We start from the raw sequence: 27713 nt of genomic DNA on the forward strand, positions 1-27713 counted from the left end.
GGTAAATTAGTGCAAAGGTTAATCAAAAACTGAAAATAGAAGAACTATAGGATCCAGAAACCTCACTACTGGCGATATATATCCAGAGGTAATAATGGTTGTATTTTTAGTGCAAATGCCAGGATTCTACTTAGTACACAAGTGACACCATTAGAATTTCCAGAGGGGATTCTACTGGTCACCCAATGGAAATACCAGCTTTTCATTCACTCATTCAAGAGATGGATACTGTATGCCAAGCTCTGAGCTGGCTCAAGAAGCTTGAATCCAGCATTCTCATCACCCCATCTCTATTATCTTGGGCCAAGCTGGCATCATTTAAAAAGAAAAATCTAGATTATCAAAAGACCACAGAAAATGGTTTCCTGGCTTCTGCTCACTCTGGTCCCTCATCTACAGCCTCTCCTCAGATCCCAGAGAGCCTGTTAGAACATGACCGATCCTGAATCTCTCCTCTGCTGTGCCCTCTGGGGGCTTCCCACCTCAGTCAAAGAGAAATTCACTTGAATAAAATCAACCCCGGAGAGTGAGCTCATTTTCTCCCACACCACCCCTTGCTGGCTGTGCCCTGGGAGTCCTTAAGCATGCCAAACACACCCTGTCCTTTGCTCAGCCCTGCAGGTTTTGGAATCCACATAGCTCTGCTCCAATGTCACCTTTGCTGAACTCCCATAAAACTGCTTCTCCTACTACCACCATGGCCACCCACCCATCATGGGGATCCTCCCCATCTCAAGTTTATTCTTTGCCAGAACATGTCTTGCCAACATATTCTGTTCCTTTGTCCAATGCTGTCTCTCCCCATTTTGCTTTGTGCTTGGATGATGTACCCCAAGTGCCTAAATAGTGGCCCCCATGTAGTAGGTCTAAAACCCTCATTGATTCCATTGAATGGACTGATGTTTGGGCTGAAGTCAAGTAGAATAAAATACAACTTGAAAGAGCTCTGAATATATTAGCAAGCTTAAGGGCAGAATAGGAGACATTTGGGGCATTGGCAAACCACAGGATTGCCTCTTCTCAGTTCCACTGAAGTGATGCGAAGGCGGCCATAGCCAGTGCTTAAAAGCAACGAGTGTGGCTGTGTTCCAACTCAACTCTATTTAGAAGAATAGGTACTAAGGAGGCAGATCTGACCTGAAGATCTTATTTCGCTGACCTCTGAATTAGAGGATAGTGACACAGACAGCTCGCCAGAACAGAAAATGAAAATCACCCTCAGAGTGGTAGGGACCAAATTCTGTGGGGGCAACAAAGGAAAAAGAAGGCGGAGCCAGACTTCGACAAGAGCAAGCACGTTCCCAGTGCTAACGGGAAATGAGATGTAATGGGATTTCTCCCTGACATCAATGGAAATGAGGTGAGTGGAATGCTTGGGGCCATTCGTGTAAGAATGATTTAATAGCAGCTGCTCAGATCTGGAATTTTGTCTTTTATTGCCATAGCACTTGGCCCGGTGCAAGAGTCTACATTGTAAATAGCTATGTTAACTGATGACAAAATACCTAGATGTGGTGAGTGAGTTTCGGCCAATTTTCTAAGTCTTTGACCTGCACGCTGCCAAAAAAGAAAAAGAAAAAAGACAAAGGTTCTAGTGGGCTCTATTTTGTCCACTTTCATCCAGACTTTGCCGTGGTATATCCTATTTGTGTGCATGCCTTTCCCTTCTCCCAAACAATTGGCACGGTTTATTTTCTAGCTTTATTTTATGTTACTTTATTTTGATGTGTGTACTGCTATGGATGCTTGAAGTCCGAGGCTCACACCTTTTTTATTGGGGGGGGGGCGGAGGAGCACTGAACTCAGGGCCTGGGTGCTGTCCCTGTTGCTCAAGCTAATGCTCTATGACTTTGGGCCACAGGTCCACTTCTGGTTTTCTAGTGATCCATTGGAGATAAGACTCTCACACACTTTCTGTCGTGGCTGGTTTTGAACTACAATCCTCAGATCACAGCCTCCCAAGTAGCTAGCATGACAGTTGTGAGCCACCAGCGCCCGCTGCGGACTCACACCTCACACTCTTACTCAGCCTTTTCACTCATGACTGGCACTCTATCACCTCAGCCACAACTCCATTTTTTGCTAATTAACTTTAGATTAGAGTCTCTCAGATTTGTCTGCCCTGTGCTGACTTTAAACCTTGATCCTAACATCTTATTACAGGTGTGAGCCATCAGCACCCAGCTTCTAGCTTTTTTTTTTGAGGGAAGGTTGGTCATGGGGCTTGAATTCTGGGCCTGGGCGCTGTCTCTCAGCTCTTCAGCTCAAGGTGAGCACTCTACCACTCCAGCCACAGTATCACTTCCGGTTTTCTGGTGGTTAATTGGAGATTGAGAGTCTCACGGAATTTCCTGCCTGGGCTGGCTTTGAACTGCAATCCTCAGATCTCAGCCTCCTGAGAAGCTAGGATTACAGGCTTGAGCCACTGGCACCCAGCCTACCTTTCTTTAAACACCCTTTTGGATATACATATATGACAAAAAGTCATAATGTAACCCATTATTTTGTACAACAGTTTGAAAAGAGGAACATAGATAAAGGTTTAAAAAAAAAACAACTTTGGAGAACTTAAAATGCCATTCCACGTGTTTGGATCCAGAGTCAAGCAACAAGCACTGGTAATACTAGCACCCTGTCTTGGTGATCGTACAGTTCATTTGGGAGGAGGGGAATGGAAAAATTATTGTACAGAATAACAAAACATGGAGGCTAAAGAGAACAATCACCTCCATGTTGGAGAGGGGAAGTGGAGAGACATTCTGGGAAAAGAGTGAATGGTGGGTTTTAAAGAGATGACCAGGGCTTCACCAAGCTATTGGTGAGTGGACAGGTAGGAAGTCTGTGCCAAATATTCTTTTGACTTTTCTTAACCATGCCCCACCCCCACCAACTACTTAGCCTTCACTACAATTGAAGGAAATCACATGTGTACATTGTTGTTCAGAAATTCTATAGCTCAACATTTTTGTGAATGGGCTGACTGGTCTTCATTCAGGGGAGGATGTGGATGTGGATAATCATGGGAACCCCTTTCAACACATTGGGAAAGGCAATAATTCACAGCTCACGCCTCTGCCTTCCCATGGGGCTGTCTAGAACACACATGGAGTAATGAGTAAACAGTAAATTGGATAGGTGGTCAAAAATGGAGGACATTCAGTGTGCTACTATTATTAGCTTTGTCTCTATCTGCATACCTGTCTATATTTGTGTGGTAAACTTTTTGTCGTAAACATTTTGTTTTCTAATAATGAGTGATTTTAACTCTTAGATTGTGTGTGTGTGTGTGAGAGAGAGAGAGACAGAGAGACAGAGAGAGAGAGAGAGAGAGAGAGAGAGAGAGAGAGAGAGAGAGAGAGAGAGAGAGAGAGACTGTCCTGGGACTTGAACTCAGGACCTGGGCACTGTCTCTTGAGCTTTTGTACCCAAGGCCAGCACTCTACCGCTCAGCCACAGCTCTATTTCTAGCTTTTTAGTGTTTAGAGTCTCACTAACGTTCCTGCCCAGGATGGCTTCAAACTATGATCCTTACATTTCGGCCTCCTGAGTAGCTAGGATTTACAGGCCACCAGTGTCTGGATGCAAGGCTTTTTTTTTCTTTTTTTGTTTGTTTTTGTTTGTTGGTGGTAGGGCTTGAACTCAGGCTCTGGGCCCTCTGAGCTTTTTCACTCAAAGCTAGTGCTCTACCACTTTGAGCCACAGTGCCAATTGTAGTTTTCTGGTGGTGATCTGGAAATAAGAGTCTCACAGACTTTCCTGCCCAGGCTGGCTTTGAACCCCGATCCTCAGATCTCAGCCTCCTGAGTAGCTAGGATTATAAGTACGAGCCACTGGTACCTGCACAAAACTTCTTTTTAAGGAATTTTTTTTTAAAGGAAAGCACTTGTTTAGAGTGGAAAATTAATAAGTGGATGTTAGGATGGAAAATAATTGTGTAAATGTTTTGACACTTTCTTTCCCCTTTCCCTCCCTCGCATGCTCAGTCTGTGTATCACTGAAATCACTATTTTCTAGTTTTCCTCTCTCAACCTGCTACTGACTACTTCTTCATGCTCATCAAAGATTAGGCATTCTAGTCTATTCTTCCTTCCAAAAGGCCAGTTTGTTCATTTCACACACTGTCTCTGCAAGCATGGCTCCTAAGCTCGAAACTCCACACGCCCACTCCTTCTGGAATCATAGTGCAGCACTGACAGTGCTCTGCTTCATATACTACAAATGCCTGGGACTCAGAATGAGCATTCCACAGGACTCCATCAACTTCCTCCCAAACTTGTCTTCTCAACTATGAGCTATTCCTAGCATCGCCTCATGTGCCTCTAGCCTGACTGTCAGAAGTCAGGAACTTGCCACATTTTATTCCTCCTTCTCTGAGAAAGACAGGATAAAGGCCCCAAAGCTATTCATGAGGCAGCCCTCAGAGACTGGAGATTCTGGGTTACAAGGACAAAGGTAAATTAATGTTGCAGATATACAGTTGTTAAGCAGCTGACTTTTGAGGAGAAAGTAGCTATGATTATCAAATGGACCAAATGGAACATACAGAGTCAGAGTGATGTGATGGGAGGAAGGCTGAACCAACTAGAACTGCATGGAGGGAGATGCCACTAGCCAAGGAATGCAGTCAACCTCTAGAAACTGGAAAAGGAAAGAAAATGGACACTATCTTAGAGCCTCCCCCAAAATAAAGATAACACTCCAGATAGCTTGATTTTTAATTCCATGGAATTCTGTGTTGGGCTTCCTAGAACTCCCAGAACTATAATATACTGTTTAATGCCATCAGATCTGTACTAACTTGTTGCAGCATTAACAAAAATGAATGTATTCTGCTTCTCTAAAAACCAAATCCTTGGCTAAGACAGGTATGTCAGTCCTATTTTCTTCCTATTGGTTTCCTTCTCTCGGTTCTCATTGTCTCTGTGTTGCTAAAACCCTCTCTGCTACATTTGCAGCCCATTTGGTGGGGGACCAATTTCCTCCTTCAGCTGTAACATGCTTCCAAGCACCACAGACTGTCCTGCCACAAATAGGATAAAACACAAAGAAGTTGTTGCCCAAAGTAAGTTCTGCGTCTGGCATCTCGTCTCCTTTTGCAAAGCCTTGCCCAAATTTATCCCAAAGTATGCCTTCCACTGTAATTCCTCTCACTTCTTAAACCAGAGGTCCAGTACATGGGACCATTTGCTGCTCTTAGGAATTGCATTTGCTTTTCTTCTTACCACCAATCATTTGACTTGGAGATTTTCATTCAGTTTCGTGATTGTTTTTGTTTCTGTTTTCAGGTTTTTAATTTTAAGACTGGAACTCCCAGAGGCCCAAGGAGTCCTGACCACTGTTCTTTTTGGTAACTTACAAAGAACTGTTTCAAACACTGCTCTACATTGTTTGATGTCTCTTAAAATGTTTACATTAAAGGGTGACAAAGGAACCCTGTAAGCTGAAAAACACAAAGATATACATATCATCTTTACAAAATAATTAAAGCATTTATTAAAAAATATTGTGTCCTAAGCTGAGCAGCAGCGGCTCATGCCGGTAACTGTAGCTTCTCAGGTGGAAAGTCCATGGGCAGGAAACCCCATGAGACTCTCTTATTAGGACCCTGTGCCAAGCGACTGCAGCACTGGAGCTCCCTGTGAGACTTATCTCCAATTAACCTCCAAAAAAGCTAGAAGTGGAGCAATGACTCAAGTGCTAGAGTGCAAGCCTTGAGCACAAAAGTTCAGGGACAGCACCCAGGAACTGAGTTCAAGCCCCTGGACTGGCATGTAAACGCGTGCACATGCACATGCATGTGCGTGCGCACGCGCGCACGCGTGCACACACACACACACACACACACACACACATGCACGCACGCACTATTGTTTTCTAATTCACAACAGAATAGTAACAGGACCCAGGATTAAGGCTGCATGATTCAGCCAGGCCCGGTAGGGAGGGTTGGCGGAGGCTCACACCTGTAATCCTAGCTACTCAGGAGGTTGAGATCTGAGGATCACGACTTTCCAAGCCAGCTTGGGCAGGAAAGTCCAAAGCTCTTATCTCCAACTAACGCTGGAAGTGGATCTGTGGTTCAAGTGGTAGAGCAGTACTAGCTTTGAGCAAAAATGTTCAGGGACAGTGCTCAGGCTCTGAGTTCTGAGTTCAAGACAAACAATAAAGTTAAATGATTCATGTCTTTCAGTGTGGTCAGACACACAAGGAGGCTGATAAGGGTACATACAACAGGTGCTCAATGGGAGCAAGCACACGACCACAAACCCCCATGCAGATAATAATCATTTAGACTTATCATAAATGTATGGCCTGAACCCAATGAGCATCTTACCTTTAAAGCCCCCAGTGATATAATCTGGGTGTGAGAGGTTCATGCCTTGTGGAGATAAGGAAAACGAATCAACGAAAGGAGAGCTAGCAGTGAGGCTGGAGGATGATAGAGCCTCAGAGCCAGGCAATGGCTAAAGTCTTCATCTCAAAGTATCATTAGAGTAGCACTTATCATTTATCAAGTATCGGCAAAGTAGCATTTACCCCAGGAAGAGCACTCTCAGCAAAATAAGGCCTTTCTTTTTCCGATGCGTAGGCTATGGGGAAAAATATAGGTTGAAAGAAAGAATTTCCAAGAAGGAAGACATAGGCCCCTCCTCAGAGATACAGGGTTTGAGCTTGAGAAGGAAGGATGGGGAAGGCAGGAAGGGCACTCTTTTGAGATTGGTGCTATAGCTCAAGGCAGAGAAGTCTAAGGCGGTTCCTGTCTTCTGAGGTCACATCAAAGGCACAAACACTGTATTGACCTAGCACATCAATGCAGACAAACCACATAAGGCCCAGCCTATACTGTGGCAACTCTTGCTACCACTGTGTTCCATAGCTCACCTTAGAATTTTACAACTGTATTCCCTGCAGACTCTCAAGACTTCCATGATGAGGCAATCGAGGTAAACTACACCTGGAGGAAATGTCTAGGATCTCTGTGCAGACAGTGTACTGTGCCAGGTTTAAGCCACAGCCAAGTTCAGTAGGCAAATGGACTGGTTCTGATGCCAAGTCCATGATGGAAGAAGATTCACCTGTGTGCCCCAGAACTGCATGGAGAACTAGAAAGCTCTAGGGTAAATGCCTTCTAGGAGATGAATCACCTATTTGAATAAGGACACACTCTACTGCACATATCATCTCTGATTTTTTTTCCTTTCAAAAGTTTTCTTAATGGAGACACTGGCATTTTGATCTCAGTGGTTTCCCAGCCATGATCTGTGTCACGTCTGAATACTCCACACAACTGAAGTATCTTTTTCAGAGTCTATAAGAAAGCGCGCACTTGCTACCCACCAATAATTTTACCTTTACATGTTACTATATAGCTCTGAAATCCTTCACAGTCAGGGAAGTGAATGAGGCACCAGACCAAGGAATAAACTTGCAAACCAATGCTGGGTGGCCTATGATCAATTGTTCATACCAGGTGGCTCTCAGACACTTCCTGGATGATCCCAAGGCACTTCCTCTCGTTCTTTTCCAAATATCCTCTGGACTATGGAAACTAAGCTTGTTAAATTTACCAAAACACAACTAAGATAACAAAAACACTTCAACATGACAGAAAGTTACCCTGGGCCTCAGGGAAAAAAATGATTTCATTAAAGGAAGCTCCTAAAAGTCCTGCCAACAATTATCAGCATGGAAAATAGTATGAATTGGCTTAATTATTTCAGAGACATACAGTTCAGAAATATGATGAAATCTCTTTACTTCATTGTATCTTCTATCCCCTGTGTCGCAGGCGAATGAAGAGTTAGTTGACTTATTACTGTTTGGATTTTTGGTATGAGATCATCCCCCGATTATTAAAATACAGGCTGAATAGCTTTTAAAGATTGTAGAATAATGTTTCTGTCCCAGAGTAGCAGAAATACAGACTGTGGGAGGACTGGAAACCACTAAACTGCAAAACACTGGAAATCCACTTGAGTTTATAAAGCTGAGACAGTAACAGAGTGACTTGGAGGGAACTCCAGTCAGAGAAGCCTAATTTCTCAATTGTAAAAATTATCTAATCACTACAATAAAAATTGGCCACTACATCCAAGATGAATTCATCATACATAGAATATTTTAAATAGTATCAGTACTCAACATCTGCATAATTGATCATGTATTTAACCTTGATTTATAAACACAAACCCAAAAAAAAAAACATACATCAAGTACACACACTACTCAAATGCTGCTTTACTGATTAATCCACAGACATGGGAGTTAAAGAGTCGTACAATAAAGCACAGTGTTAAAATGATGGAAATAGAGAAGGCAGTCTGAAAGATTAAAGATCAGTATCACAATATAGGCTATTTGCTATCTGAAATTATAGCAGAGTGCAGTAAATATGAAAACTGGATCTTAATATAAACAATACACTAAGAACTGGTGAGATAACCTTCTATAGGCAATGCAGGTTTACTGTGAAATATTACTTCCATGAACACCTGACTTTCAGCACACACAAATCCATTTGTTCACTTGGTAACCATGAAAATTCTCTGCTATCCAAATTGAAAAGGACCAGAGGGACTGATTGGAAAAAAAAAATCACAAGCAGGTAAGACCAGATGAGCGCTGAGATGCTAGCTTCAAGTTTTATAACAACTAATTAATACACTACACATTTTGAATAATTTGTCACTTCCTTCTTCTAAAGAGTGCTGAAACTGAAATCACTTTGATATCTGACATGAGAACTAGGGAAGATTTAATTTTACAAACACCCACCTGGTGCCATTTCATACAAATCAAATAAACTGTGAATCAAGTCTTTTCCTGTACCTTCTTGTCTGCCTATAATATGCTCATTTTTAGTCATTGGATCTCTAGGCCATTCTTTAAAATAATCACATACTTGTCTGACCATGCAACCTGATTAATAATGAATGAACATTCCAGCAAAGAATCACTTGGAAGCATGGCAGATGTCTGTGGGGATATGAAGGTTTTAATGATCAAAATTAAGGGGAAATGGGAAGCTGGGTCACACGGTCTGGTTATTTTAATTGAAACCTAGTCTTCCAAATTTACTTAACAGAATGCTTAAGTACTCCTGCTGGAGTTTGATTTACATAAGCAGACAAGCAAAAGACACACATGACAATGAAAAAGCGTGATCCTGATGCTTGGAGGAGCGACTCTCCTTTCCCACTCCATCTTAATAGTGAAGACAGCCCCTAGCCAGCCTGAGCAAGGTCATGCATCCCAAAGCCTGGGAAACAGGTTAGAGACGAGAATCCATGCACTGGTCCTTAAGAGTTCTTTGAGCACCTCTCGAGATTCTGATAGACAGACCCCCTTGAATACCCACCAATGGACTGCACACTAGTTCTTTTTGAAGAAACATCGCCGTTGGCAGAGGATGGGGACCCACAGAATGATCGACAGGCCACCGAGACCAGATGGTGGGTGGCAGGCAGCGCTGGAGCGGTCCTGTGTGTGTCTGGGAGAATGTCGACAGTGAAACACAACAGGAAAATCGACCCAACAATTCCAGGAAGGCCAGCTCCACCTCATCCACTCCGCCAGGGTCGCCGAGCTGAAGAATCAGCTGCCTTTTCCACGGTCTCCGGCCACAACTTCCCTGTCCCTTCACCCACCCAGCTGAAACCAAGTGAAACGGCAGCTCAGGTCAGCCTAACACACACTGGCCCGGTCCAAAATAGGATGTCCTGCCGCTGGAATAGGCAGTCTCCCTGTCTGCGGGGACTGGCGGTGGCTCAGCTGACTGAACCGTGTCCTCGACTCAAAGGCTAGGGGCCGGTGCTCCGGGCTGCCAGTGGGAGATATCCTGCCCAGATCAAGAGCTCGGCACTGGCACTCGCTGCCCTTGTGGCATCTTACTGGGTCTATCATCATGTTATATTCCAGATGCTGGTTTGTTCATTTCGAAAATAACACATTCAGCACTTTGCCCTTATTCTGAATTAAAGTGTAATTTGTGGGAGAATTTTTTGAGGCTTACATGCATCGGGAAGAGCAACCTCCTGTACAGTTAAATAACCCAGTCATATTTCCTTCCAAAAATAGATTAAAAATGCAATGGATCATCTTAATAACAAAATACACACAGCCTCACAGATAGTTTCAATCATTTCTGGATGCCTTATAATTCCTATCACACTGTTGATGCCAAATCTATGTGTGTGTGTGTGTGTATATATATATATATATGTAATGTATAACTATATATATAAAATGCCATATTTACACTTGCTATACTCTTGTTTAGGGGAAATGGTAAGAAAGGAAAGTTTGCACATGTTCAGCAGAGGTGAATATTTCGTTGAATATTTGTGACCTGAAGATGGTTGACTGCAAATGTGGACCTCACACCTGTAAGCCTAGCTACAGAGAAGGCTGAGATCTAAGGATTGAGGTTCAAAGTGATCCCAAGCAGGGAAGTCTGTGAGACTCTTATCTCCAATTAACAACCAAAAAGCCGTAAGTGGAGCTGTGACTCAAATTGGTAGAGCACTAGCTTTGAGCATAAAAACTCAGGCACAGTGCCTAGGCCATGAGTTCAAGGCTCTGGACCACCTCCTTACCCCTCCCCTCTCCCTCAAAGAAAGCCCATCTGGATGTAAACTAGCATGATAACGTGTGTGTGTGTGTGTGTGTGTGTGTGTGTGTGTGTGTGACTATAGAGATATAGAAATATGTAACAGCAAATCTATCATATATCCCAAATCTTGAGTTTAGTATTCAAAAGTCTCCAGCATGCTAAAGAAAGTGTACTGAGAATGGACAGTAATCACATAAAACTTGATTGTTTAAAGGAAAGGAAGCAGTTTTCCCAAATGCAAGAAGAAAATGTGCCATACCCTGCAGTTTTTTGACGGATGTTGCTTATCAATGGCCAAGACAAGAAACTGCAAGTAAGGTAAATTATCAGGAAAGTGTAAAAACAATTTTGCACAGTTCAGTTTCTACTTGAGACATTTGGACTCCACCACAGGTGTAGAAGGGGCATTCCTGATAAAGGGGAAGCTTGTGCAGTCTGAGTGTTGCAACAGCTACTTTTTATGCCTTTGCAACATCCAGTGTGTGCTTCATGTTAGGACATAAAAGCGGGTGTTCTTCGCTTATGCCTCACCAAATTCTAACTCCATTTGCCTTTTTTAACAATGCAGGGATTACTCAATATAGATAACCTTCTAAGAAGTTCTCATTGTCCAGGGAAGATCCCCCCAAACAAATGCGCGTGCGCGCGCGCGCGCACACACACACACACACACACACACACACACACACACACACACAGACAAAGAGAATTTTAGCTGAATGCTAGTGGCTCACACTTATCATCCTAGCCACTCAGGAGGCTGAGATTTGAGGATTAGGGTTCAAAGCCAGCCCCGGTAGGAAAGTCCACGAGACTCTTATCTCTAATTAACCACCAGAAATTCAGAAGTGGTACTGTGGCTCAAAGGGATAAGAGTGCTAGCCTTGAACACAGGAGCTCAGAGACAGCACTCAGGCCCTGAGTTCAAGCCCCATGAAAACACACACACACACACACACACACACAGAATTTTAAAGAACTTCTCACCAAAATGTGAAGACAACATTAAAATTGTCAATGTTTCTGCAAGCTAAGCTTCACTTGTCCATGTTTGGGACTGTAGTGGAACAACAGCCTGAACAGGTGACGTTGCAGGGTCAGGAGACACAGCACGCAGTAACCCCTCCAAAGAAATGGTACACACCAACCAACAAAACACTTATCATCTCATCTCTTCCTCCCCTTCTTTCCTTCCTTCCTTCTTTTTCTTTGCTAAGACAGTGCCTCACACGTGCCACCATGCCCTGCTACAGCAGCCAGTTTTAAGGCAAATAAAACCCATTTTAGCTTACATTGAAAATGACTGATGTTTTCTAGGTCTGTGCTGAACTAGCTATCAAGAAGACTTGCCAATCACACCTCTAGATCTACCTGCTCATGCGTGCCAGGGGTTACCTGAAAATGAGCAAACGCTATGTGAGTTCTATTCTCTAAAAGTCACACCAGCCAACTGAGATTTCTGCCCCAGGCAGATTGCATCCTGAGGAAACACCTGTCACTTGGGGAAACTTTTCTTACTTCATTCTCAATTATCCACCCGGAGCAAAAGCTATCAATACATAATTGTTGATGATGGCTGATGTGGCATTTCACGATTGTTCTCTATACCATGGGAAGCTCAATACTCAAACAGGAAGAACAAACACTCCTGTGTGTGACTCAGAGGTAACGATGGCTATAGATTAACTGATTCTTATTGTCTGAGCAGATTGAGAAATTCTTCCAAATATGATAGTGTCTTTTCTCAAAGAAAATCACTCTTCCTTCTCAGCTTCAAAGTCAGCCGCGCACACACAAAAAACTCCTGCTCATAATACCCTGAGGCAACTTATAAATGATCTTAAAAAATAATGAAAATGAATCTTTCTTCACAACTACTGGTTAACTATTATTGAGAACATGCTTTAAACATTTCCTGTGATCACCGAGGCCTACGGTAAGGGAACCGCAGTTTTTTTTCTTTGTTTTGTTTTTGTTTTTTTTTTTTTTTTTTGTATTTTTTTACGGCAACCAAAGGAGGAGCGATTCTTTTGTTTGCAATTGTTATTGTAAAGCTCCACATGAAAGAAGGCAGCCGGGTGATGGGAACATGGCGGTGAAAAGGACAACAGCTTTGTGGAATGAAAACAGGATATGAAGAACAGTGTTGGCACTGACTATTTGTATAGAACAAAGGCTGGGAGGAAGGTTTCTTGGAGAAATTCGAGCAAAAACTACTTTTAGCAGATTTAAATGCTGTTTTTCCATGTTGCATGGATCTTTTACACCTGGGGCAGTAAAAGTAGATTATCATTAACGCACACATACAAGCACACAAAGCACGCAATTTAAAGGATGAACACAATCATAAATGCTTTCAAATCACATTAAGTTACTCTCCTTTCAACCGATGGTTCATTCCTTGAAATTTTCTAGGTCTGTTTTGCCATATCTAAAATACCATAGAAGTTTTCTCAATTAACTGTGCAGATGGGTAAAGAAAAGAAAAGCATCACTCACAGAAGAAAACAATTGTGCTAGAAAACAATTACAACAACAAAGTCATTAACACTAATGCAAATTCCAAACCTTCTAATATGATATATTTGATCATCATTTCAGTCAGTATAGTTTAATTGACTTTAATAATGTATCTGTGTGTGTGTGTGTGTGTGCGCCTCAGTATTTAGGTTTCAGTTTGAACTTAGGGCCTCATACTCCAGCTGCTTGCTTGTGTAACAGATTGGCACCCTACCGCTTGAGCCACACATTCAGCCTGGCTTTTAGCTAAGTTATTTGGGAGATGGAGTCAGACTTTTCTGCCTGGTTTGCCCTTGAATGGCAATCCTCTGGATCTCAGCTGTAGCTAGGATTACAAGCATGAACTTACTGGTTTTAACATAGTTTAATTGGTTAGTAGTCCCTAAGCTAAAGGGATTCTAAAAAGTAAACTGTCTACCCTAGTTAGTTCTGTATTACAAGTTTTCATCTTGTTCTCTTCTCTCGATTCTCTTTTTTTTCTTCCTGTCCTTTCTACAAGGGGATTGATAGACTACTGCAAGTTCTTTGCTTACGTATTCATTTCTCCTTGGTGTACTGTGGAAAATGTGGGCTCAAGTGCTCTGTGTGATTTTGGGCTGATGTCGTCAATGTGGTATCATGTAAAAAAATGTGTGCCTTGAAAGCAGATAATCCTCAGTTGAAACCCAGCTCTGTTGTTTCCTTGCAAAGCCATATCTGAGACTCACACATGCTCTTTGTATCTCATTCACAGCTTCCTTATCATTAAAATGTGGACAATGAGAGCAATCTCCAACTCCTTGGAGGATTAAGTGAGGAAAAGTTCTTAACGTGGCTGACAAAACTGTCACTCTCACATCCTTCCTCTCGTCACCAAATCACCTTTCCACTTGTCACTGAATAAATCCATGACCTGTATTTTTTCATTGGAAACCTCTTTGAACCGATTTTGGAAGGAGAAAGGATATTGACCCATTTATTTATTTGATAATATTCACGGAGTGTGGAAGTGGCGTTGTGGCTCAAGTGGTAGAGCGCTTGCCTAAAGCCCGGGCTGGCTTTGAATCATGATCCCCAGATCTCAGCCTCCTGAGTAGCTAGGATTACAGGCGTGAGCCACCAGTGCCTGGCTCCAACCTTTTTGACTTTGCAGGAAACTTGAGGCCTTGACACAGATGGAGCATCAAAGACTACTGAGGACAGAAGTTACTGATTTTTTTCTTTTACTGCTGTAAGTTCAGCAGTCAGCCTGCCAGTTTAGTTGCACGGCAGAAGCCATGAAAATCCTGTGTGACAGGAGGCTATAATGCTTGATAAGAAATGCACTCATTACCTTGCTCATGTAATTGTAACCCCTCTGTACGGTATATTCACAATAAAAAAAAAAAGAAATAAAAGGATGGTTACCAAGGCACAACAACTGCAAAGTGTCTCATGTTCTTGTTGGTTCACCTCGTCCCATCTCCCAAGTTCCAGGGACTATCCCAGGAACAAGTCTCATATGCAGCTTGTGCAACCCAAAGCTTAGGAAACCTGAATCTTCTAGGTAAACTGCAAGCAAGCCTCCCCAGCCATGGAGGAAAAGGCTATCTCAACCCTCTCCGGTTGTCTGCTATATAAACATCCTTAAGAAAACAGTCTGCAACAAAAGCAGTCAGCATCTCAGCAAGCAAGAGGCACAGACACATGAGAGATCTACCGAGAATTCTTTCTCAGCAGACACAGCTGCCATCTCCTCCTGGAGATGAGGCCAAAAGCGGTAACTGGCCGTCAGGTCACTAGTTAGTGTTCCAGTGGTTGTAGAATAGGCAGTTTTACTTGGAATTGTATGACCTTGGAGTTACAGAAGACCAGAGGTAAAGTGGGCCCACTCATAAGGAAGGAATTGATGAGACTTATTTTACCACCAGCTCCACACATTTCATCTATCCCAAATCTATCTCCCAGAAACACTGGCAGAGAAAAAGGAAGTCTCACCCATAGACTTGATAAATAGGCACTCTCAAGAATTCCCTATATTAGCAGAAGTACTCACTAGACCCTATGGTGAAAGTAAATGATACAACTTGTGGGTGGGAATGAGAGGGAAAACCTGGGAGAGAGTGAGGGAAGGGGTCACACTGTCCCAAGAGAAGGATACTCATTATCTGATTTACAGAACTGCAACCCCTCCGAACATCACCTTTATAATCAGTTGTTTTTTTTTTTAAGAAAAGAATTCCCTGGATGGCCTCCACTTGGTGAGTAAGTAGTTTTAAGAGTTGGGAAGGGTGAGCTGCTTGTGTTGCCTTTAAACAAGATTGAAGAACATATGTACATGAACTGGGCTTCCTTTAAAGACTTTTTTTTAATTTTGAAGGGAAAGCCTGTACGTTCCAGTAGCTACTGTGGGCACCAAGAATGTGGTAGCAAGTATGAGAAAGTTCATATTTAAGGAAAGAAACCACAATAATTCCAAAGACTCATATATAAAGCAAAAAGAATAAAAAGGGTAGCATGGGCCGGGTGCCGGTGGCTCCCGCCTGTCATCCTAGCTACTCAGGAGGCTGAGATCTGAGGGTCCCAGTTCAAAGCCAGCCCTGGAAGAAAAGTCTCCATGAGACTCTTATTTCCAGTTAACCAGAAGTGCTGCTCTGGCTCACTTGGTAGAGCACTGGCCTTTAGTAAAAGAGCTCAGGGATAGCACCCAGGCCCTGAGTTCAGTCCCATGACTGACCTCCCCCACCCCCTGGAAAAAAAGAGGAAGAAGGAAAGAAAGAAGGAAGGAAGGAAGGAAGGAAGGAAGGAAGGAAGGAAGGAAGGAAGGAAGGAAGGAAAAGAGGGCAAGCAAGCAAGAAGTGAGGGAAGAGTTCTGGGGAAAATGAATGAATATGTATGACCAGGGCTTCAAGACTAATGAGCACCAAATATGAGTTGGAACTGGAAGGTTCTAGTGCCTGAGAGCTCCACTTGTTGTCTTATTGACAATGATACAATGACAAAGGAAATATGTCCAAGTAAATCATTTCACTGGTTAGGCAAAGCTGCAACGGCAGTTGGATCACGATTTTTAGAGCACATCTCTTTTCGAATGGGCCAGAAGGAAAATGACCAGAGAGACTGTTGTGTGAGAGAGCGAAGAGCCACAGGTAGAGCCATGGCAAATGCACAGGCTGGGGCCCTTGGAGGGAGGGGAGCTTCCTCCCCAGTGAAGCAGGGAGGCCAGCAGTAGATGTATAGAGGAGGCTTAAAAAGCAAGCCATCTCCTGAGAATGACTTGTCTCTAACCTATGACATTCTGAACTAAAAACCAATATTGAAGCCAAGTGCCAGTGGCTCACATCTAAAATCCTAGCTACTCAGGAGGCTGAATGGCTTGAGGACAGCCTGGGCAAGAAAAATGCAAGAGACTCTTAATTCCAATTAAGCACAAAAAGCTAGAAGTAGAGCTTTGGCTTAAGTGGCAGGGACCCAAGTTCAAACCCAGCATCGTCTCTGTCTCTCTTTGTCTCTTTGTCTATCTCTGTGTTCTCTGTCTCTGTCTCTGTTTCTCTCTCTCTCTCTCTCTCTCTCTCTCACACACACACACACACACACACACACACACACATACACAACACTGAAGCTGTTTATTTGGAGAACCAATACTTGTGCACAAATTATAGGCAAATTTATCATCTTTGAGATTAAGTCCTACCAAAGCTGTGAGGTTGCCGATGACTTTCTTTTAGATAGATTTTCATGGCAGGTTAAAGTTTGCCAGATTTCTTGAGTTATCCAATGACTTGTCCTTGCTATGTGGTTAAAAGAAATCGTATGTGCAAATTGCAAAACACAAATACAAGACAATAATACCAAAATATCAGTTGTTATCAAAAGTTAGGGAGTTGGGCTTAAAGATGTGGCTAATGGGCTTTTTGCTTGTTAGTCTTGCTTTGAGTCTTACTTGAGGGCTTGTTTAGAACTTTAATTTTTTTTAAATCTCTTTTAAGATTTTATCCACTCATTGCAACTCATGCTTAATACATTTCATCCTGTATATTTTATCCTTCCATTGAATCAAATTTGTTAAGAAGCTGCTTTTAAAATATAAGAAAAGGCAAATTTGAAATGCAACCAAACAATTCACCTATAAAAATATCCAGCTTTCAAGTTGGCTAGGCTACATTAAAGTAACATCATAGTTATTTTAATCATAAATATGAATTCTAATTGAAGAGTGTATCACATAATTATATGAGAAAAAAGATTTTTGAAAAGTAGAAATGTGGATGTCTAAATTGATTGCTCATCCCGGTAAGGACAAGCCCGGTATCTTGTTCTGTAACTTCTCTGGCTTGTCATTATTTAAGACAACAGGGGAGCTGGACTTAAGGCCCCATTTCAAACAATCTCTTGCCAGTTGTGGAAACCTGTTCTTTGCATCCCAAATTCTACCAAGTGGCTCTCTATTTTAAATGGCTGAAAATATTTAGTTTCATTGCCTTAGTCATTTCCTTCCTTAGAATGCAGACTGGAAAAAGAAATCACTCGTTCCTGGGGTTCTGGGCACAGGGCGCCAGATGATGGCAGGAATGCTGGTGACTTCCCACATGGTAGCTTTGTTGTGCCCCAGCGCCACTGCCAGTTAACCTCCCTGTACATGAGCTGCCAAAACATCACTGGTCCCAAGAAGAGAGCTCCCATGCCTCCCCTCTGCCCCCTGCCTATCAGCATCCAGCAGCAATTCTCCTCCCCTCCTGCCCCCTGCCTATCAGCATCCAGCAGCAATTCTTTGCATGGATGAGTCTCCATCCTGATCCTGACTGGCAGCTCTGAGGATTAAACTCAGGTCCTTTGGAGCAGTCGCTTTATGCACATTAGCCCCCTGGGGTGTTGAACTCCAAAACCTCTATTTTCTACCACTGGGCCTACCCTGTATTGCACAAAACCCTAGTTCGCCACCGTGGTACACAGCTTTTCTTCCATTCTAGGCTCTCAAAGAAAACAAAACAAAACACCAGACCCTACAACAATATGAAGGATATGGTAATGATTGAGGGTCTTTAGGGGTAGTGGGCAAATTCCAAGTTCTTTTAGAGCTGAGACTTGGGAACCCATTTTCTTCTTGATCATTAAGACTTTACATTCTCATCAGCAGAATCTTGCTTACAATAGCACAAATGACCATTTGCCCAAATGCAAATGATATGTGTGTGTGTGTGTGTGTGTGTGTGTGTGTGTGTTTGCGTGTGTTCATTAAAAAGAAGTCTCTCAAAACTGCTGAATAAAAATCAAGACTAGTATTTTCTTTATCAGGCAAAATTTCTTGCTTAGTGACTATATGGAGGGGGGCAGGGACCCCAAGACCATCTGGCCTCTGCCTGTACTTGAGAGCTTATTCTTCTCACTTACTTGGTAATGTCTTATCATTTTATATAGGAATTATTTCTACCATAGCCCCTAGTGTATTTCCTCGTGTGTACTACTTTAAAGAAGTACAAGGATAATATTGCTTCCTATCTAGGAAAATAACTTCTCTGTTCTAAATAGAAGTTTTGAAAGGGGGGAAATGACTGGAAAGAAGAAGATGGAATTTAGATCACATTGACAGCATTCACTACTCATTTGTCTTTAAACATCTATCGACAGACGCATGAATTTCCCTCCCTCTCTCCATATATACAGAAATATGTGCAATAATAAGGAACATCCAAAAACTTTTTAAAAACACTGCTGCCCTGCCCATTCAAGGTGATTACTATACTAAACACTCACTAAGAAATGTCAGAAAATGGAATTAACTTCCACGTGGGAACCAAGATAACAATGAAAGTACAGTGAAACCTCACTTAATTGAAATTCTCTGGAAATGTGAGAGTTCCGGTTAATTTAATTTTCTGGTTAAGTGAACCTCAAATAGGAACCTTTAAAAAAATCCGCATTGAAATGCTTCTAAAATGCTCAACTCAATCCACTTCACTTGCATAACTTCAAGCCATGTGCTGGATCTGATTTAAAGATTCTTGGCAAACACGAATCTTACTGCTCCTCGAGATCATTGGTATAAAGATCATTTAAAATGTTGATCACACACAGAGATTTAGGATATTGTTTTAAATATCCTAATAATAAATAGGTTTTATTTCATTTTTCAAAAATCTGGGTACAGTGAGGCTTTTGTGTGTTTGCATGCTAAAGGTATTAGATAAAATTCCTTCTTCTCTTCTTGCTGTTCAATAAATATAAAAATTATTTCTTTAACTGTATTGGGATTTGAACCCAGGCCCTCATGATCTTGTTTGGCTGGAATTCTACCACTTGAGCCATGCTTCCAGCCTAGCTTTTTATTGATTAATTGAAAATGGAATCTCATAGACTTTTCTGGTTGGGCTGGTTTATAACTGGATTATTCAGGTTTCAGCCTCTTGAGTAGCTAAGATTACAGGTGTGAACCATCAGTGCCTAGCTAAAAGTGAATAATTTTAATACATTAATTCTAATCAATTTGATTAGCACAACTTAAATACATATGCATGTATTAAATATATGTTTGTATATACACATAATGTTTTATCTATATATACTGTATATATATATATATATATATATACAAGTACCTATGCACATAAGTAATATTTCATCTATGTAGACTTGCTGAGGAAGTGCTAGTGTTCAGGTTTCCTGGTGGATCATCATTGGCAGATCAAGTGTGGCCCCAAGTGTCCTTTCACAGTGCAGTGCAGCCTGTCCGGCTCTTCCTCGGCTTCCCATTCTAATTTCCCTCAGACATTTAGCCTATGCCACTTTGAGTTACCAAATAAAAATACCATGTTGAATCAAACTATTGTTAAGGAAAAGAGATACTAGACTTCCATCAGGTGTCCTACCCTTTGTGAAGATTATTATAGAGGACATCCCTGCCAGTGCAAGGTAGAAGACTAGAAAAATGTAGCTGACATCATATTCAACTCTGCAACTCCAAGTAGTTTGTATTATACATGGAAAGACAGGAGTGGGCTTCGTGTATACTGTCTTTAAGGGCACCTGCCCTGTCTCTTTCCCTATTTCCTCCTCTCTTCTTTCCTTCTCCTTGTCTTATTCATACAAACTCAGGCACCAGTGACTCACACCTATAATCCTAGCTACTCAAGAGGTTGAGATCTGAGGATCATGGTTCAAAGCCAGCCTGGGCAGGCAAGTCCATGCACCTCTCATCTACAATTAACCACCAGGAAACTAGAAGTGTAGCTATGGTACAGCCACTACCCTTGAGTGAAAAAGTCAAGGACAGTGCCCAGGACCTTGAGTTCAAACCCAAGGACCAGCACAAAAAGAAAAAGAAACAGTGATTTACCAAAATTCATATTTGTTAGGAGAGTGGCTATTTCTTGGCAAAATAAAGAAGGCATAAACATACCCATCATCCAAATGGCTGTCATGAGACATGATTTCTATAAGCCTATTTTTGAATTTCCTGTTTTGGACTAGTCTTTCAAATAAACATAGTGAGCATTTTCAGTACTTACAATTTGTTGTGCACTTTATATAAAATGACACTAATCCCTAGCCAGAGTGTACGTGGTAGGGATCATTTCTCCCATTCTGCAGAGGAGTAAACTAAGCTTGCCCAGGGCACCACAGATGAAGCTGGGTTTTGATGACTCTTAAAAGGATATATATAGAGAGATATATATACCCCCCCCCCCGGTTGTGGGGTCTGAACTCTGGGCCTGGGTGCTGTCCCTCAGCTCTTCAGCTCAAGGCTAGCGCTCTACCCCTTGAGCCCCAGTGCCACTTCCGGCCTTTTCTGCTTATGTGGTGCTGAGGAATGGAACCCAGGGCCTCATGCATGCAAGGCAAGCACTCTACCACTGAGCCACCTTCCCAGTCCCTTAAAAGGATATTTTTTAGGAGTCGTAAAACATGCTTCAGCTATGTTCTCAATGAATCTGAAATTTCTGGTATACGAATTTAAAGAACACTTGGCCTCTAGACTCTGGTGACACTTCTAATTTAAAAAGACAACAGTTCAGCATTGGTCAACCGTCCCTTCTTCACCAGGAGCCATTCAGGAATTTCCCCTCAGTTCTCTTAGAAGGATGGACATCTGGATCATATTGGCAAGTGTGTTCTTTAAACATGAGGGAAAATTAGTAGAGAAGCCTAAGACTGGGTTATTTCCACAAGTCCTCTCACAGATATTCCCCCCGAGTACTCTGGCAGCTTTGTAGCCAGCTTCTCCCCCATCCTTTCCAATTGGGAAACAATGGCTTGTGACCTCCCAGTTAGCAAGTTCACAGGAGAAATATATCAGTCATAATTAATGTTTACTAGAGTAAATGTAAATATTTAAAAACACACATCAGTTCCAAGCACATGTGATTTCCATTTCATTTTACGAAACACTCAAAATCCACTTGTCCACCCCATTAATTACAACCTGCTCTCAGCCCTGACCTGGACATAATTCCTCCTGGCGTAAATTGGAACAAGGTGCTCAGAATGGAAGCAGCCTACACCCCAACTAGGTTACAAAATGTCAAGTTCCCAAGTCTCTCAAAAAGTGTAACCTGACATTTTCCTAAGATTAGAGATAGTTTATGAATTTAAAAAAAGGGCTTAAAGACTCATCACAGTTAAGCCCTACAGTAACTCCTGAAATATCCAAAGTAAACAGGACTAAAGGGGCCCCGGAGACCCCAAAGCCCTGCTATAAAAGAAAGAATGAACAGTCTCTGGTAGGTTCTCTTCAGAAAATAATGTACAAGCATTCAACCAGAATTAAGAAGAATGCAACAATAAACTTAGAGGCTTGAAGCCCTCTAGAGATCTACAGGAGTCATGAATGGACCATGTGAAATAGTTGCTTTGCTACACATGAATGATTGAATTTGCCTTGCTCATTCATCTTAAATGTTGAAGGCAAAAAAAGGAAGAGTGGCTAACTTTTTAATAGTACTTTTCTTGACAGGAAGTGTAATATATATTCATTTGTCACATTCCCCCAAAGCAAGTCACCTAGAAAATGGTCTAACCACTCACTGAGAAGCAGCATTCCTTAGGCTGATCTTTTCAGACATTTTTCTATACATTTTAGCCACAAAAAAAAAATGGGATCATTCTTTGCATTTTGTTGGGTGAGTTATTAGTTTAAATATAATATACTGAGTGGTTTTTCATGTTCAAAGACTCTTCTGACTTTCAAGATTAATCTTAAGTACCTTTTAGTACAACTGAAGTATTATGGTATTATGCCAAATCAAATAGACCATACAAGCCAAAGATTTACTAAGTACTTAAAGATGAATATTTTTTCTTCCATTACAACGTATACTGTCAATAGGGGTAACGTTGTCCCCAAGAGGTATAAAAGTAGCTTAATGGCAAATAATCTTACTCGCTTTATATATGAAGCACAGATAAACGAAGAAAATAGATGTGTAATATAGTTGTATTAAAATTTCACGGGAGTAGAGCTGGAACAAAAGCTTTGAAATGGTCCCTTAGGAGTGGAATAAGTAATGAAATTGGTATGAATCATGGCGCCATAGCACCAGATTCACTAGGATCTGGGGTAAGAGGCATGTGGTGGTTGAAAGGGTGTTTTGAGCCCCAGTGAACAGATTATCTCACAAAGGGCTAAAACCAGTGAGTCTGCAGTCTCAGCATTTCCCAGCTTTTGCTCTGTGCTGCCCTCTTGTGCTGCTTCCCCAAAGCCTTCAGTTGCGCTAACAGGACCATCCAACCCAGGTCCTCTGGCCTCTCAGGGAGAAGACAATGCCAAAATGAGTGAATTTCATTGTAGAACTAAGCCATGGTCTAAGAAGGAAAAGCCACACATATATACATACAAACACACACACACACACACACAAAGCTCCTCCTGTGCCCCATAGCCAACTATCTACAAAGCTGTTTTCACAGGCTACACAGCTCATAAGGCACAGGCAAGATTCCTCAAACAAAGCCCAAAGATGTTCTGGAACCTGTAAATATGATGATCTATCACTCTCTCTGAGTTCTGTTGGGTCACAAATGCACAAATGATACTAGAAATTGAGACAGTCCAAATGATCATATGGGACTTCCATCTGAAAGGGGGTTGGTTCCTGGTGGCAGAAGTATTTAGACACTACTGCTGCTGCTGTGCAGATGGAAGGAAATGGCCACATAAGAAGGAATGCAGATGACTCCAGGAAGAAAGACGGGGGGCGGCTGACAGCCATCAATAAGCTCTTTCCCAGAGCATCAAGATAAGAGCCTATTCTGGCTGCTAGCTTGATTTTGGATTTGTATGACCCTGAGCACAGAACAGAGGCCACCAGCAGAACCATGAGCTGATAATACACATTTGTGGTCCTTTCTTACACAGCAACAGCAAATTAAGACACCTTCATTTCTTGATAGCTACCCCTGGCAATGTTGGCTTCCCAGGTCACAAATCCTGATCAATGGCCATCAGTTTAAGGAAAGTGGCCAGTCTTGGGCCTGACTGACTTCTTTCATCTCTCTAGAATCAACAGAATCCTGCCAGACAAGTCCTAGCTCAACTTCTGGCTCAGTCCCCTAGGAAAATTGTAGTCATGTTCTACTTAATGATTAATTTCTGGAAACTCTTCACCTTTCCACTACCTGGTTTGCTCAGTTAGTGCTTTCAGCTCACACATCCATCTAGTATATTTTACTCAGGTTGCCTCTTACTTGCTTAAAACTTTTCTATGTCTAGAACATTTGATCCAAACTGCCACATCTCCAATGTCCCCGTCTTATAATGGACTGGTCAATAATGGTAAGTAGAAGTCTGAGTATCCTGTATGTCTGAATTTTCCTAAATTTTCTGTTGGAAAAATGGAAATAGTAATTAGTAAAGCTGATGTCATGGAAAGAGAAGGAAGGGGATTAGAAATAGGCCTTTGTTCCATTTGAAACTGCCTATATCTTCTAATATTATCTTCAATAATATAATGGCTTCTGATGATATCTAATATATCTTCTAAGGCCCCACTGCACACATTTGTAAAAGAGTAATAGTAATATAACTCATGCAGCTAGAAGGAAGGACAAAAATGTTAAAAGGTCCCTACAGAAGTAGCATATCCAAGTCACTGTGAGGGTTGTGAGAATCATTTGCATGAAATACTTTGTCAGTTGTAGGGCTTGAATTCAGGGTCTGGGCGCTGTCCTTGAGCCTCTTTGCACTCAAGGCTTATGCTCTACCATTGGAACCACAGTACCACTTCCAGTTTTTGAGTAGTTAATTGGAGATAAAGAGTCTCACGAGGACTTTTCTGGCCAGGCTGGCTTCCAACCATGATCCTCAGGTCTCAGCCTCCTGAGCAGCTAGGGTTACAGACCAGGCATGAGCCACCATCACCTGGCTTGCAGGAAATACTTTTAATTTTTCAGAGAAATCATCCTAATCTCTTCATCTCTCCTATTTTCATTAGAACAGAGTTGTCATTGTCTCCTTGGAAGGCAGGCTTTAGCCTTGATGATTAAAGTATTTTATATACATTATTTAATATTAGAATGCTATAGCCATTTTGTGACCAAGAAAGAGAAAAGTACGTTTCAGGATTAGGAAGAAAATTCTGTAGTTTCCATATTTGTTAGGAGATTTCTTTGGGGTTTACTGTAAAGATGAGTGCATTGGAAGCCCCAAGAGGTCAGGTCCATATTTGTCTTGAATACCTACAGGATCTGAGAACTGTGACTTCATTAAGTCCTTACTTAACTCATTAATGCATGCACGGTAAAGTCAGAGAAAAAAGTTGTGCCCTACACGGTGGTGATATTTTCCTGATTTCTCTTATTTTTCCTTCAAATTAATTGAGCATAACACTTCCCTTTAAGAGGACCAAGATGGATACTGCAAGGTTGAGGAGACTGGGGCAAATACTCTCCCAAATCCCCAGGCTCCTCAACTTCTGACCTATGCTTAAAAATAAACCCCAAAGTAATATAAAATAACCACCATGTTTCCCAGGTTTTCTTCCTTCTGCATTTCTGGCTCATTACTCAGGAAGCATTGCCAGAATCTTAGAGGCTGAGTGGTCTGGGAGCCATCTTAACACCTACTGTGCCTATGGCCTGGTCTTTCATTTCCAGCTTTAAGAGCCTTGCTCCCTTGAAGAGCCCTTTTCTGTTCAATTACTTGTCATTAAAATAACAATGGATACACTCAATAGCCAAATTAAAGATCATCATTCTGGAATTGTATCAAATGCAGATACAGTATAAAGAAGCACAGTTGATCTTTTTTTTTTAATGTGGACCTAATGAATAACTTTGCTGTTAAAAATTCCGCAGCCAGGGGCAATGAAAAATTCCCAGGGCTTTACAATCCACAACCTTGGCAGACTTCTTAATGGGCAAAGTTCAAGATATTCTTAGCTTCTTTGACTTAAAAAATTTTAAAAAAAGATACAAGGTAGCATTATTATACATTGAATACTTATTTTCAAAGTATCTATTAACCAATTCTTCAAAATTTGCTTAAAAAAATTAACTGTTCAAATGTGGCCTCCAAACAGCTTAGCCTTAAACATAATGGAACACTATTGTTTTCCCTTGTGTACAGACTTAAGGAATCTAACAGACTTCCCAAAAATGCGCTGATGAGTACAGTCTCTAAGTCATTGGTCTAGAGCAGAGTCTGAAAACTAGCCAATAGGCAGCTAGTGTGCCAAACCCAAACGGGGCCTGGTTTAGTGTGATACATAAGCTTAAAATGTTTCTTACATCTTAAAGCGATTGTCTCACAAGGATTACATGAACATCAACCGTCAATATCCATAAACATCCAGTTGTTAGAGCATGGCTATATCCAATGCTTTAGAATTGAGCTCCAGAGCTTGAAAGCAACTGCAAAGGCCAAAGTATTTATTAACTGATGTTTTGTGAACATAGATGCTGACTTCAGCCTAGATGCATGTGGTGTGTGCCATTCAAAAGAATAGTATAAACAGCTCCACAAGTTATCCCCTAATACAAAGGGGTTAACCCATAGATCTTAGAAGTGACATGATCCTCTTTTGAATGTCTCCCATCCTCCCCTCTCATCTGTCTCTCTCTGTCTCTGTCTCTCATTCACATACACAGCATGAGCACGCATATTTTATCCACTATTGGGAACGGGAAGACACCCCCAAGGACTGTGAGGGTATTTTGTTTGTTACCTTTAGAAACACAGAAGAGTATTTTACTTTAGGATACAAATCTCACAAAATTACGCATGTGGTTCTTAAAAGAATTTTGTCAACTGTATTGAGATGTAATATACATATATATATATATATATATATACACACACACACACACATATATGTATGTGTATATACATATATGTGTGTGTGTGTGTGTGTGTACATATATATAAGCACTACTTTTGAGAATACAATGCAGTGATTTTTAGTATATTCAGAGTTGTGTAACCATCACCACAATCGAATTCCAAATCATTTTCATCACCCCATTAGCACACTCAGCTCCTGGCAACTACTAATCTTTCTGTCTCTATCGATGTCTCTTCTGGAGATTTCTCATAAACGGATCAGACAATATGTGGCCTTTCGTGACTGGCTTCTCTCACCTTGCACAGTGTGTTTTCAAACCTCTCAACTCTTCACAATGCCCTAGGTTTAGAAATAACTGATGAAGCCATCATTGGAAAAGTGATTGTTCAATATCCTTTGGGTTTTTCCAAATGCTGATAAAAAGCCCACACATAGTTTTCTTCTTGTCCAGAGAGATGCCTATGAATCTGGGCACGCCGCCTGGGCCATCACTCTGCCATACATTACATTCTATCATTCAGCCAACAAATATCTATGGAGCAGATGCCAAGTGCTGTACAAGGCAAGGAACCCGCCATGCCTCCGAGCTTCAGGTATATAGTTAGCTCAACCTTGCTTTTCATTCGTTACTACTTTGGTTTGTCAGCCTTGAACATGGTCTTATGCTGTCCGATTGTTGAATTCACTTCCAAGAGGTTTAGTCTTCTACATGAAAATGTTTTTGTCTTCTAATGAAAATACTGAAGATGTCTAAAATTACATGTAGTCTTCAGCTTTCCAAATGTCTGAAGAAATTTCCTAATTTCCCTACCTTTTTCTTCTACATTTTTTATCACATTTTTCTCCTCTTCTACCCTAGGACTCCTCTATTTGATCAATATTTTGAGTCCTATAACACATAACACAACAATATTGCACTACTCACCTGTAACAAAGCAAGCAAAAAAAAAAAAAAGCACGATTTCCATACTCATTTTCCTTGGGTATCTAGATACTTGTTGTCATGATTTTCTTGCACCACTAGCAGAAAGGAGGTAGGCAAAAATCTCCATAATCCAGGTAGAGAGGCTAAAATAGTGGCATTCAGATCACGGCTATTAGAAACTGAGTGCTATCTATCTTCCAGTCACCTGAGTCTGTTTCTCTCCTGGATAGATCTTTTTGGTGTTCAACATTTGTACTTACTAACATTGCTTGATCCTGAAGGATACAGTCAAAATTAAACACATCTGGGCATATTTAGCCTGGAAAAATGCCCCAGGAAGGCTGTGTTAGCTTGTCTGTGAAGGGCCGTCACAGAGCAGAATGACTTCACCGTGTTCTTTATTGGGTAAGGAGGGCCAAGT

The 27713-nt window shown here is 41.5% G+C and overlaps 1 protein-coding gene across 4 annotated transcripts in view; it reads right to left on the bottom strand.

Moving 5' to 3' along the window:
• The window catches only part of Mid1 (midline 1), a 136237-nt gene that overhangs the window by 89885 nt on the left and 18639 nt on the right, over positions 1 to 27713 (bottom strand). The window contains exon 1 of one of the 4 annotated variants that reach the window (XM_042680526.1): positions 9359 to 9450. The exons of the other annotated variants lie outside the window; for them this stretch is intronic. The gene's annotated coding sequence lies outside the window, so the exon portion shown is untranslated. Of the gene's footprint in view, positions 1 to 9358; positions 9451 to 27713 lie in introns of those variants that run through there. 4 annotated transcript variants of the gene reach the window in all.

The sequence above is a fragment of the Dipodomys spectabilis genome, unplaced genomic scaffold (assembly GCF_019054845.1).
Source record: "Dipodomys spectabilis isolate Male_0828 unplaced genomic scaffold, ASM1905484v1 ptg000061l, whole genome shotgun sequence".
NCBI classification, from domain to species: domain Eukaryota; kingdom Metazoa; phylum Chordata; class Mammalia; order Rodentia; family Heteromyidae; genus Dipodomys; species Dipodomys spectabilis.